The sequence below is a fragment of the Durio zibethinus genome, chromosome 12 (assembly GCF_047325235.1).
Source record: "Durio zibethinus cultivar Kanyao isolate XHJ-2024 chromosome 12, ASM4732523v1, whole genome shotgun sequence".
In the NCBI taxonomy this organism is placed as follows: domain Eukaryota; kingdom Viridiplantae; phylum Streptophyta; class Magnoliopsida; order Malvales; family Malvaceae; genus Durio; species Durio zibethinus.
This window is the reverse complement of record NC_143173.1, coordinates 9,030,778-9,044,526: the sequence shown is the minus strand read 5'-3', so window position 1 is coordinate 9,044,526 and position 13,749 is coordinate 9,030,778. Positions and strand designations below refer to the sequence as shown.

At 23.9% G+C, this 13,749-nt stretch overlaps 1 non-coding gene across 1 annotated transcript; it reads right to left on the bottom strand.

Annotated features, from left to right (window-relative positions):
• Window positions 1-12,760: 12,760 nt before the first annotated feature.
• Window positions 12,761-12,867, bottom strand: LOC149515646 (small nucleolar RNA R71). The gene has a single exon (XR_016326366.1). It is a non-coding gene; the product is annotated as a small nucleolar RNA R71 (small nucleolar RNA).
• Between the last annotated feature and the right edge of the window lie 882 nt (window positions 12,868-13,749).

Genomic DNA, 13,749 nt, shown 5'->3' with positions numbered 1-13,749 from the left:
TATTATTTTCTTTCGAATAAGCTTGTGTGATAAAAAACAATTGTTTTATGATAAAATAAAAGGTCTTAATGATTTGAAATAGATAATTATTCAAATGACCATAATTATTTTAATTGATTTGGTAAACAGATTTATTTTTTAATTTTTGAAATATTAATAAATTAGTATTATTTTATTCCATCTAAGCTTGTATTAACTGAAACAATTGTTTTATGATAAATCAAAAGGTTATAACAATTTTAATTAGACAATTGTTCAAATAATAATAACTATTTGAACTTGTTTGGTAAAAAGATTTTTTTTAAAATCTCTTTCTTATTAATTTTTCAAATGTTAATAAATTAGTGTTAATTTATTCTGAATATGCTTGTATGAATTGAAACATTTATTTTATGAGAAAACAAATTTATTTTTTAAGTCTCTTACATATTAGTTTTTAAAATATTGTGAAATTAGTATTATTTTAATTCGAATAAGCTTGTACAAACAAAGCAATTGTTTTATGATAAAAGAAAAGGTCATAATGATTTGAAATAGATAATCATTCATGTAGTCTTAACTACTTGAATTAGTTCAACAATTAGATTTATTTTTTAATTTTTTTAGTTATTAAGTTTCAAAATATTATTAAATTCACATTATTTTATTTCGAATAAAATAGTATAAATAGAACCAATTGTTTGATGACAAAATAAAAGGTTATAATGATTTGAAATAGATAATTATTCAAATAGTCAAAACTATTTGAAATGATTTGGCAAGCTTATTTACTTTTTAAATCTCTTACTAATTAATTTTTATATATTAATAAATTAGTATTATTTTATTTTGAACAAACTTATATTAAGAAAAACAATTGTTTTATGACAAAACAAAAAGTAATAATGATTTTAAATAGACAATTATGCAAATAATTAAAATTATTTGAACTAGTTTTGTAAATTGAATTATTTTTTAAATCTTTTATAAATTTTTGAAATATTAATGAATTAATTTTATTCTATTCCAAATTAGTTTGTATGAGCTAAAATAATTATTTTATGACAAAACAAAAGGTTATAACAATTTGAAATAAATAATTGTACATATAGTCTTAACTGTTTGGATTGATTCAGTAAACATATTTGTTTTTTAAATCTCATAGTTATTAATTTTCAAAATTTTACTCAATTATTATTTTATTCCGAATAAGCTTGTATGAGCAGAAATAATTGTTTTATGATAGCATAAAGGTTACAACAATTTGAAAAAGACAATTGTTCAAACAGTCATAATTATTTGAACTGGTTCAACAAATAGATTTCTTTTTTAAATCTCTTATTAATTCTTGAAATATTAATAAATTAGTTTTATTTTATTTAGAAAAAGCTTGTATGTTGAAAAACAATTGTTTTATGACAAAACAAAGAGTAATAACAATTTAAAATGCATTGTTATTTAAATGGCCATGACTATTTGAACTAATTCAGTAAATTGATTTATTTTTTAAATATTTTTCTTATTAATTTTTGAAATATTAATAAAATAGTATTATTTTATTTTGGATAAGCTTTTAAGAACTAAAACAATTGTTTTATGACAAAACAAATGGTCATCATGATTTTAAATAGATAATTGTTGAAATAGTCATAACTATTTGAACTTGTTCAGTAAATAGATTTACTTTTTCAAATCTTCATGCTTATTAATTTTTTGAATATCAATAAATTAGTATTATTTTATTCTGAATAAACTTGTATGAAGTGAAATAATTATGCTATGACTAATAAAAAGGTCAAAATGACTTGAAATAGATTATTATTCTAATAGTTTTAACTATTTTAACTAGTTTGGCAAAGACATTTAATTTTTAAATCTCTTATTAATTTTCATAATATTATTAAATTAGTATTATTTTAATCCGAATAAGCTTGTATGATTAAAAACAATTGTTTTATAAAAAAACATAGATCGTAATGATTTGAGATTGATATTTATTCATATAGTCATAACTATTTGAAGTGGTTCAGAAAACAATTTTAGTTTTTAAATCTCTTGCTTATTAATTTTTGAAATATTAATAAAGTTGTATTATTTTATTTCAAAAAAGTTTTTATAAACTGAAACAATTGTTTTATGACAAAATAAAAGGTTATAACACTTTAATAAATAATTTTTCAAATAGTCAAATCTATTTCAACTTGTTTAGTAAACAGATTTATTTTTTTAAATCACTTGCTCAATAATTTTTTGAATGTTACTAAATTAGTATTATTTTATTCTAAATAAGCTTGTATGAACTGAAATAATTGTTTTATGACTAAACAAAAAGTTAAAACGATTTGAAATAGATAATTATTCTAATAATCTTAACTATTTGACGTGGTTCAGCAAACATATTTATTTTTTAAATCTCTTACTAATTTTTTGCATATTATTAAATTAGTATTATTTTAATCTAAATAATCTTGTATGAAAAAAATAATTATTTTATGACAAAATAAAGATCATAAACATTTGGATAGATAATTGTTCAAATAGTCATAAATATTTGAACTATTTTGGTAAATAGATTTTGTTTTTAAATCTCCTATTAACTATCAAAATATTAATAGATTAGTATTATTTTATTCAAAATAATTTTGCATGAACAGAAACAATTGTTTTACAACAAAACAAAATGTCATTATGAATTGAAATAGATAATAGTTCAAATGGACATGATTATTTAAACTTGTTCAGTAAACAGATTTATTTTTTAAATCTCAAACTTATTAATTTTTAGAATACTAATAAATTAATATTATTTTATTCCCAATAAAATTGTATGAATAAAAACAATTGTTTTATGACAAAACAAAATATTATAATGATTAGAAATAAATAATTGTTCAAATAGTCATAACTATTTGAACTTGCTCGCTAAACAAATTTATTTTTGAAATTTTTTACTTATTAATTTTTGAAATTTTAATAAATTAGTATTATTTTAATTTGAAAAAGCTTTTATGAACACAAAAAATTGGTTTATGATAAAACAAAAGGTCATAACAATTGGAAATAGATAATTCTTCAAATAGTTATAATTATTTGAAAGTGTTCAAAAAACATATTTATTTTTTAAAATTTTACTTAATAATTTTTGGATTATTAATAAATTTAAATTATTTTATTTGAAATAAGCTTACATGAATAGAACCAATTATTTTATGACAAAACAAAAGGTCATAATGTTTTGAAATAGATAATTGTTCAGATAGTCATAACTATTTGAACTTATTCCGTAAACATATTCTTTTTTTAATTCTCTTACTCATTAATTTTTAAAATATTAATAAATTAGTATTATCTAACTTTAAATAAGCTTATATTAATTGAAACAAGTGTTTTATTACAAAAGGAAAGGTCATAATGATTTGAAATAGATAATTATTCAAATAGCCATGACTATTGAACTTGTTTCGTAAATATATTTATTTTTTAAATCTTTTACTTATTAATTGTCAAAATATTTATAAATTAATATTATTTTAATCTGAATAAACTTGTATAAATAGAATAATTGTTTTATGACAAAACAAAAAGTCATAACAAGTTGAAATAAATAATTGCTCAAATAGTCATAACGATTTGAACTTGTTTGACAAATAGATTTATTTTTTAAATCTTTTACTTATTAATTGTCTTAATATTGATAAATTTGTATTATTTTATTTGAAATAAGCTTGGATGAACAGAAAAAAAATTCTTTTATGACAAAACAAAATGTTATGGCTATTTCAAATAGATAATTGTTCAAGCAATCATAATTATTTTAATTTGTTCAGTAAACATATTCATTTTTTAAATCTCCTTATTATTAATTTTTAGATTATTAATAAATTAGTATTATTTTATTTTGAATAAGCTTATATGAATTGAAACAATTCTTTTATGACAAAACAAAAGGTCATAACGATTTGAAATAGATAATTATTCAAATAGTCATGATTATTTGCTCTAGTTCGATAAACATATTTGTTTTTTAAATTTTTTACTTATTAATTTTTGAAATATTAATAAATTAGTATTATTTTAATCAAAATAAGCTTGTATGAATAGAAACAATTATTTTATAATAGAATAAAAAGTTATAATGATTTGAAATAAACAATTACTCAAATAGTCATAACTATTTGAACTAATTTGATAAATGGATTTATTTTTTAAATCACTTATTAATTTTGAAATATTAATAGCTTAGTATTAATTTATTTTGAACAAACTTATATAAATAAAAACAATTGTTTTATGACAAAACAAAAGGTCATAATGATTTGAAACAAATAACTATTCAAATAGTCATAATTATTTGAACTAGTTAGCTAAACATAATTATTTTTTAAATCTCTTACTTATTAACTTTTGAAATATTAATAAATTCTTTTGATTTTATTCCAAATAGGCTAGTATGAATTCAAACAAACCTATTTTATGACAAAACAAAAGATCATAATGATTTGAAATAGATAGTTGTTCATATAGTTTTAAATATTTAAACTGGTTTGGCAAAAAAATTTCTTTTTTAATTCTCTTAGTCATTAATTTTTGGAATATTATTAGATTAGTGTTTTTTTATTCCAAATAAACTTGAATGAACAAAAATAATTGTTTTATGACAAAAAAAGTTTATAACAATTTGAAGTTTATAATTGTTCAAATAGTCATAATTATTTGAATTAGTTTGGTAAATAAATTTATTTTTTAAATCTCTTACTTATTAATTTTTGATAGATTAATAAATTAGTATTATTTTATTCTAAAAAAGCTTGAATGTTCAAATACAATTCTTATGTGACAAAACAAAAGGTAAAAACAATTTAAAATAGATAATTGTTGACATAGCCATAAGTATTTGAGCTTATTTACTAAATAGATTCACTTTTTAAATCACTTACTTATTAAATTTTTGAATATTAATAAATTAGTTTTATTATATTTCGAATAAGCTTGTATGTACTGAAATGATTATTTTATGACAAAACAAAAGGTCATAACGATTTCATATAGATAATTGTTCATATAGTCTTAACTGTTTGAACTACTTTCGCAAATATATTTATTTTTTAAATCTCTTAGTTATTAATTTTTGAAATATTATTAAATTAGTATTATTTTATTTTGAATAAGCTTATACAAATTCAAACAATTATTTTATAATAGAATAAAAGGTTATAACGATTTAAAATAAATAATTTTTCAAATAGGAACTAGTTCGACAAATAAATTTATTTTTTAAATCTCCTACTTATAAATGTTTGAAATATTAATAAGTTAGTATTATTTTATTCTAAATAGGCATGTATGATAAAAATAATTGTTTTATGACAAAACAAAATTTCATAATAGTTTGAAATAGATAATTATTCAAATGGCCATAATTATTTGAACTGATTTAATAAACTGACTTATTTTTTAAATCTCTAACTTATCAATTTTTGAAATATTAATAAAGTAATATTATTTTTTTCGGATAAGCTTTTATAAACTGCAACATTTGTTTTATGATAAAGAAAGGTCATATTTATTTTAAATAGATAATTATTCAAATAGTTATAAATATTTGAACTTATTCAATAAACAAATTTATTTTAAATTTCATGTGTATTAATTTTTTGAATGTTAATAAATTAGTATTACTTTATTTCAAATAAGCATGTATGAAGTAAAAAATTATTTTATGACTAAACAAAAGGTCAGAACAATTTGAAATAGATAATTGTCCTGATAGTCTTAACTATTTGAACTAGCTTGGCAAACACATTTATATTTTAAATCTCTTACTTATTAATCTTTAGAATATTATTAATTTACTAGTATTTTACACCTAGTAAGCTTGTATGAATAGAAGCAATTGTTTTTTTTGACAAAACAAAGATCATAATGATTTGAACTGGTTTGATAAACAAATTTAGTTTTTAAATCTCTTATTAATTTTTGAAATATTAAAATATTAGTATTATTTTATTCCGAATAATTTTGTATAACTAGAGACAACTGTTTTACGACAAAACAAATTGTCATAACAAATTGAAATAGATGAAAGTTCAAATGGACATGACTATTTGAATTTGTTCAATAAACAGATTTATTTTTTAAATCTCCAACTTATTAATTTTTGAAAGATTAATAAATTAGTATTATTTTATTTTGAAAAAGCTTGAATGTTCAAACACAATTTTTATATGACAAAACAAAAGGTAATAATGATTTGAAATAGATAATTGTTGACATAGCCTTAAGTAGTTGAACTAATTCGATAAATAGATTCACTTTTTAAATCACTTACTTATTAAATTTTGGAATATTAATAAATTAGTTTTATTATATTTCGAATAAGCTTATATGAACTGAAACGATTATTTTATGACAAAACAAAGGGTCATAATAATTTGAAATAGATAATTGCTCATATAGTAACTATTTGAATTACTTCGATAAACAGATTTATTTTTTAAATCTCTTAGTTATTAATTTTTGAAATCTTATTAAATTAGTATTATTTTATTTTGAATAAGCTTATACGAACTAAAACAATTATTTTAGAATAGAATAAAAGGTTATAATGGTTTGAAATAGATAGTTGTTCAAATACAAACTGGTTCAGTAAATAGATTCATTTTTGAAATCTCCTACTTATAAATGTTTGAAATATTAATAAATTAATATTATTTTATTTTGAATATGCCTGCATGATAAAAACAATTGTTTTATGACAAAACAAAATTTCATAACAATTTGAAATAGATAATTATTCAAATGGCCATAATTATTTGAATTAATTTGATAAATTGACTTATTTTTTAAATCTCCAACTTATCAAATTTTGAAATATTAATAAAATAATATTATTTTTTTCGGATAAGCTTTTATGAACTGCAACATTTGTTTTATGATAAAAAAAAAGGGTCATATTTATTTTAAATAGATCATTATTCAAATAGTTATTACTAGTTGAACTTATTGAATAAATAGATTTACTTTAAATTTCTTATGTATTAATTTTTTGAATGTTAATAAATTAGTAATATTTTATTTCAAATAAGCATGTATGAAGTAAAAAAATTATTTTATGACTAAACAAAAGGTCAGAATGATTTGAAATAGATAATTGTTCTATAGTTTTAACTATTTGAACTGGCTTAGCAAACATATTTATATTTTAAATCTCTTACTTATTAATTTTTAGAATATTATTAATTTACTAATATTTTACTCCTAATAAGCTTTTTTGAATAGAAGCAATTGTTTTATGACAAAACAAAGATCATAATGCTTTGAACTAGTTCGATACATAAATTTAGTTTTTAAATCTCTTATTAATTTTTGAAATATTAAAAAATTAGTATTATTTTATTTTGAATAATTTTGTATAAATAGAGACAATAATTTTACAACAAACCAAAATGTCATAACAATTTGAAATAGATGATAATTCAAATGGACATGACTATTTGAACTTGTTTGATAAATGGATTTATTTTTTAAATCTCTAACTTATTAATTGTTAGAATATTAATACATTAGTATTATTTTATTTTGAATAAAATTTTATGAGTAGAAATAATTGTTTTATGACAAAACAAAAGATCATAATGATTTGAAATAAATAGTTTTTCAAATAATCATAACAATTTAAACTCTCTCGGTAAACAGATTTATTTTTTAAATCTTTTACTTATTAATTTTTAGAATTTTAATAGATTAGTATTATTTTATTTTGAATAAGCTTTTATGAATAGAAACAATTAATTTATGATGAAACAAAATGTCATAATGATTTGAAATGGATAATTCTTCACATAGTTATAACTATTTAAACATGTTCAGAAAACATATATATTTTTTTAATTTTTACTTATTAATTTTTAAAATATTAATAAATTTATATTATTTTATTTGAAATAAGCTTGCGTGAAAAGAACCAATTGTTTTATGACAAAACAAAAGGTAATAATGTTTTGAAATATATAATGATTTAGATAGTCATAATTATTTGAACATGTTTGATAAACAAATTCATTTTTTAATTCTCTTACTCATTAATTTTTAGAATATTAATAAATTAGTATTATTTTATTTCAAATAAGCTTATATGAATTGAAACAATTGTTTTATTACAATTTATTTTTAAAATCTCTAAATTGCTTCGGTAAATAGATTTACTTTTTAAACTCTTAGTTATTAATTTTTGAAATATTATTAAATTAGTATTATTTTATTATGAATAAGCTTGTATGAACTGAAATAATTATTTTATAACTCAACAAAAGGTTATAACGAATTGAAATAGATACTTGTTTAAATATCAGTCATTAGGTAAGTTTATATTGGCCTCATCCATGACTCTTTCTCTTCGATTTAGCTAACCAATTTTTCAGTAATGCTTTCTTGCTAACTCTTCTATCAGGACATGGGTTGATACATCGATCATTGTCTCTGATGTCAATTTTGATAATGAATTAGCTGATGTGTTTTTTGACCTCGGTATTTTTTTTACCTCAACCTTTGAAAATACGATTAGATGTGCCAATGCTTTGTCCAGGTACTTCTTTATTCTTTCATCTTGGGCTTTGAATTCTCCATTTGTTTGGCCAACAACTAGCTGAGAGTCACTATACGCAATGATGTTTTTCACATTCATCTCGACAACTAGGCTTGGGCTAGTAATTAGGGCCTCATATTTGGCTTCATTATTCAAAGCTTTGAATCTAAACTTCAAAGCATATTAGAACTGTAAGTTTTCTAGGCTGATCAAAATTAGGCATGTCTTACTTTTTTTATTGGTAGCTGACCCATCTATAAAAGCTTTCAATTTTTTCTTCTTTCCTTTTCTTAACCTCTTCGAGTTGTCAAGGTACATTGAGCAACAAAGTTTGCTAATACCTATGATTTTAAAGTTGAACTGGGGAATATGTGTAGGTCATACTCACTAAGCTCTATCAGCCACTTAATCAACCTACTTGACAATTCTGGTCTTTGTAAGATCTACCAAAGTGGCTTGTTAAGATGTTGATTGTGTGAGCTTGAAAGTGTGGCTTGAGCTTCCTAGTTGACATGACAGCTACTTAAGCCAACTTTCTATTATGGAATAATTAATCTTAGACCTTATCAAAACTTTACTCACAAAATATATAGACCTCTATCTTATTTCTTTTTCTTTAACTAGTATAGAGTTGATAGCCTAATTGGTTGTAGCTAGGTACAAGTATAAAACTTTATTGGGTCTCAACTTAGAGAGAATAGATTGAGAAGAGAGAAATTGTTTAAGCTATTCAAAAACCTTTTGGCACTGAGGTGTCTATTTAAAGTTTAAGACATTTCTAAAAATTTTAAAGAAAGCAAGCACTAGTCTGCTAATTTGGACGTGAATCTACTTAAGACAACAATTCTACATGTTAATCTTTGTACATCCTTAACGAGGTTAGTGCTTTCAGTCGAGAATAGCTTAGACTTTATCAAGGTTTGCCTTTATCCCTTTTTTATTAATCATGTAGCCGAGAAATTTTTCTGATGTAACTCAAAAGGCATAGTTGCTCAAATTGAGCCTCATATTATATCTCCCAAGAGGATTGAATGTCTCCTTTAGGTCTTTTAAATACTTGATCGAGCTCTTACTCTTCACAAACATGTCTTCTGTGTATACTTCGACATTTCAACCAATCTAATCTTTAAAGACTTTGTTGACCAATCGTTGGTAGGTCACCTCAGCATTCTTCAATCCAAAGAGCATTACTTTGTAGCAATACAATCCTTTCTCAAGAATGAAAGCCATCTTTTCTTCACTTTCTTTCAACATTTTGATTTGATTATAGCGAAAGTAGGTATCCATAAAGCTAAGTAGGCCATACATGGCACTATCATCCACTAACCAGTCATTGCTAGGTAGAGAAAAATTATCAAGCTTTGTTGAGCTCGATAAAGTCTACATACATTCTCCAATTTTCACTATGCTTTTTCACCATTACAACATTAGCAATCTAGTTAGGGTAATGTACCTCCTAATAAAGCCTACTTTTAGCAGTTTGCCAACCTCTTACTCTATTGCCCTTTGCCTTTTCAAGGAAAAAGTTTTCTTTTTTTGTCAAACTGGTTTCATGTGCGGATCTATGTGTAATCAATTAACCATAACCTCGAGATCTATGCCCAACATGTCAAATGGAATCCATACAAATGGGTTGGCATTGTTTCTGAAAGGCTTAATTAATTGTTCTTTATGGTCAAGCTTTGTTCCAATTTGCATTCATTTTTTTGGGTTGTTTTCCCATACTCGAAAAGAGATTACATCTTCTATTGGTTCTAGTTGGTTATCATCGACCTTAGGCCTTTGATTGATTATCTCTTTTTGCTAAGTTAGGTTAGGATCGTTTCTTATAAAAATGATAAATCTCAATATGACAATTAGTTGATTTGTTAATAGGATGACAGATTTTAGAAAAATAGGATTGAATAAAAAATAATTGTTGTATTTCTTTATCTAACTTAAAAGCTCGATTTTTTGACATATATATGCGCTAGCTTAAGAGCTTGGCATCTATAGATTCCATAAAAAATTGCAAAAATTTGTAGCATATACAAATGTAGAGCTTAAGAGCTCGAAGCAGTTTAAGAGCATGCGTTTTTTTCTTTTTCTTTTTGTCTTTGAATTTGTGTTACTTCTTACCAAGATTTTCTTGCTTTGTTTCTTTAACTTCTAATAGCACCAACATAAGTAGAGTTTTTACATGTCAAAATAGTGCTAAAATTTAAATTTATGGATGATTTTTAGCATTTTCCATGTTATTTTCATGTCTTTAGGTTTTTCAAGCTCAAGACTTATTTTCATGCAAGCCATGCATGCAAACATGCAAAGATCACATTCGGCCTAACCATGCAAGCTTAATGTGACTCACATTGATCCATATTCAAGCACTTCCAAATCCACTTGGACTCCACCACATTTGGTTAAGATGAATTTTCAAAATAAGCATGCTTTCTTTACTTATCCATGAAAAGAATGAATTGCACAAGGACTCTAGCATATTCGACCACCTAATGGAAAAGGAAAAGTTGCAAGAACTTGGACTCTACAACCTCAATCTATTCGGCCAAGAAAAAATTTAAATTCAACATGACACTTGACTTAGCATTGAAGAGTTTTACTTGGAAGAAATCTTTATCTCTTCAAAAGATGGATGAAATTCAAATTCTAGCTCCTAAAATCTATCCTAGTCGAACCTAAGGGAAGAAGTTTGATCAATAATCCTTCAAGATGTGATGAAGGGCCAACATTGCTCCACAAAGACCCCATTCAGCCAAGCATACCCAAGGGAGAAGAGTTTCATTTGGTCATGCCTCTTTGGAAGATAAAGATCAAGCCTACCATGAAGCATTTGAATTTAAATCAACAACTTATAATCTTCACCCCCTTTGTTGAATCCTCTTCTATTAATAGGGAGGCCATTCCTCATATTCTATCATTCTACTCTTTAATTCTCTTCTCTTTTTAGTTTCTTTAGTATTTTATTTCTTTTAGTTAAGTTACTAGATTAAGTGATAGATTTGCCAATAACAAAGCTCTTGTTTTTTAAATTCTTTTTCAATCAAGAAGTATTTCACTCAAAGATCTTTTCTTATTTTTAAGATTCAATTCTTGTTCTTATTTTCTTTAAATTCAGTATAAGCAATCTTCAGTTTTCAAAATCCAAGTTTTCTTTATTTTCTTTGCAAGATTCAGCCATTGTACATTTTCTTGTTGTTTGATTTTTTCCATGCAATCTTAATTTCTTCAAAAGCAATTTGACATTCTTAAGATTTCTTGTTTACAATCTTTTGATTCTTGTTTTATTATATTTAGTATTTGGCAACAATCTTTTACCTCCCAAGTGATAGTTGGTGAAGTCAAGACCTCATCCATACATCACCTTTAATCTTTACTTGATCTCTATAACCCTAAAACCCTAGATTCCCAGTTGTTTAGATATAAGATCTTAGCCTTTCACCTTTGCTAATTGTGAGCAACCTAAAATTTGTTTCTATAATTTCTGAGGAGATGATACTAGAATACGCTACTTTATTACTTGATCTATACACTTGCTAACACTATACAATAATCAATAATCAACAATCAAGTTTTTGGTGCCATTGCTTTAGATTACAGTAGTGTTTGCAATATAAATAAAGAAATCCTAAGCTTTTATAATATAAAACTTTTTCTTTTTGTTTATTTATTTTTCTTTTGCTTTTCTTTGATCTTTTCTTGTTTGCATATGTAGATCCCAAAGTTTTGACTTAGCTCTAATTGATTAAAAAATAGAATGAAACTTTAAAGAAGAATAAAAAAACAATAAACACCACTTGCACCTATTCTAATGGTGAATGCAAATAATAAGGGGCAAAGAACTTTGAGGGATTATGCAGTTCCCAATGTAGATGGTTTTCAAACCATCCATTAGAACGCCAGCCATTTAAGCCAACTACTTTGAAATCAAGTCTTAATTATACAAATGGTCCAAACTTCTATACAATTTAGAGAATTACTAAGGGATGATCCAAATCTTCATCTTTCTAATTTTGTTGAATTATGTGACTTTTTTGCTATAATAGTGTTTCTGATGAAGCTATTAGACTAAGATTGTTTCTTTTTTCTCTCAGGGACAAGGCAAAAGGTTGGTTGTCTTCTTTACCACCCGGTTTAATTACAACTTGGGATGATTTGATTTATAAATTCTTAGTCAAATTTTTTCCACCAGTAAAGACTATGAAACTAAGGAATGAGATCATCACTTTTCTGCAAGCTGATGGTGAAACTTTATACTATGGATGGGAGAGATTCAAAGAACTACTAAGAAAATAACCTAATCATGGTTTAACCCAATGGCTCCATATTTAGATATTTTACAATGGTCTCACACCACCCATGCAAAGCACTTTAGATTCCGTTACTGAAAGGGCTATAATAAGCAAGACTTCTGAGAAAGCTAATAAGCTAATAGAAAAGATGATTGCTAATAAGTACTAGTGGAGCATGGAAAAAAAGGTCAGTAAAAAGTCTATTGTTTATTTGAAATTGATGTTATTACTTTAATTAACTCCCAATTAACTGCCCTTATAAAAAAGTTAAGCCTTAGGAAACTAAACATAAGCCAACCCTATAAATGCCATACAAAGGCCTTTTGTATCTTGTGACATATTTAAAGGACATCATTCCTTAAAAAAATGCCAATAAAGGGTAAAACCAATCTAATACATCCAACAAAACAAACCAAGCAATAATCCCTACAGTAATACCTATAACCCTAGTTGGCAAAACCACCCAAACTTTTCTTGGAACTAACCAAAACAACAACTATTGCCCTAATCCACAAAATTACAATCCACCCCAAGAAAAAAAAACCATCTTTAAGGATATGTTGACCCAATTAATGCAAACCAATAATGTCAATATACAAAGTCAAGCTATATCAATCAAAAACTTAGAAAACTAAAATAGTTTAACTTGCCCAAGCCATAGCAAATCACCTTGTAAGTACCCTACCTAATAACACTGAAACTAACCTTAAAAGATAAGGCAAGAAGGGATGGAATGCAATATATTATTTATGGGATGTTAGGATGGATGATTCTGATGAGGAAGATGATGAACCCATAGTAGTCAACCTACCCAGCTTTGTAAGACAACTTGAAGTTGATTTCATTGGAAATGAGGATATTTTGGAAGATGAAGAGATTTTAAAACTTGGTAAAAAAATT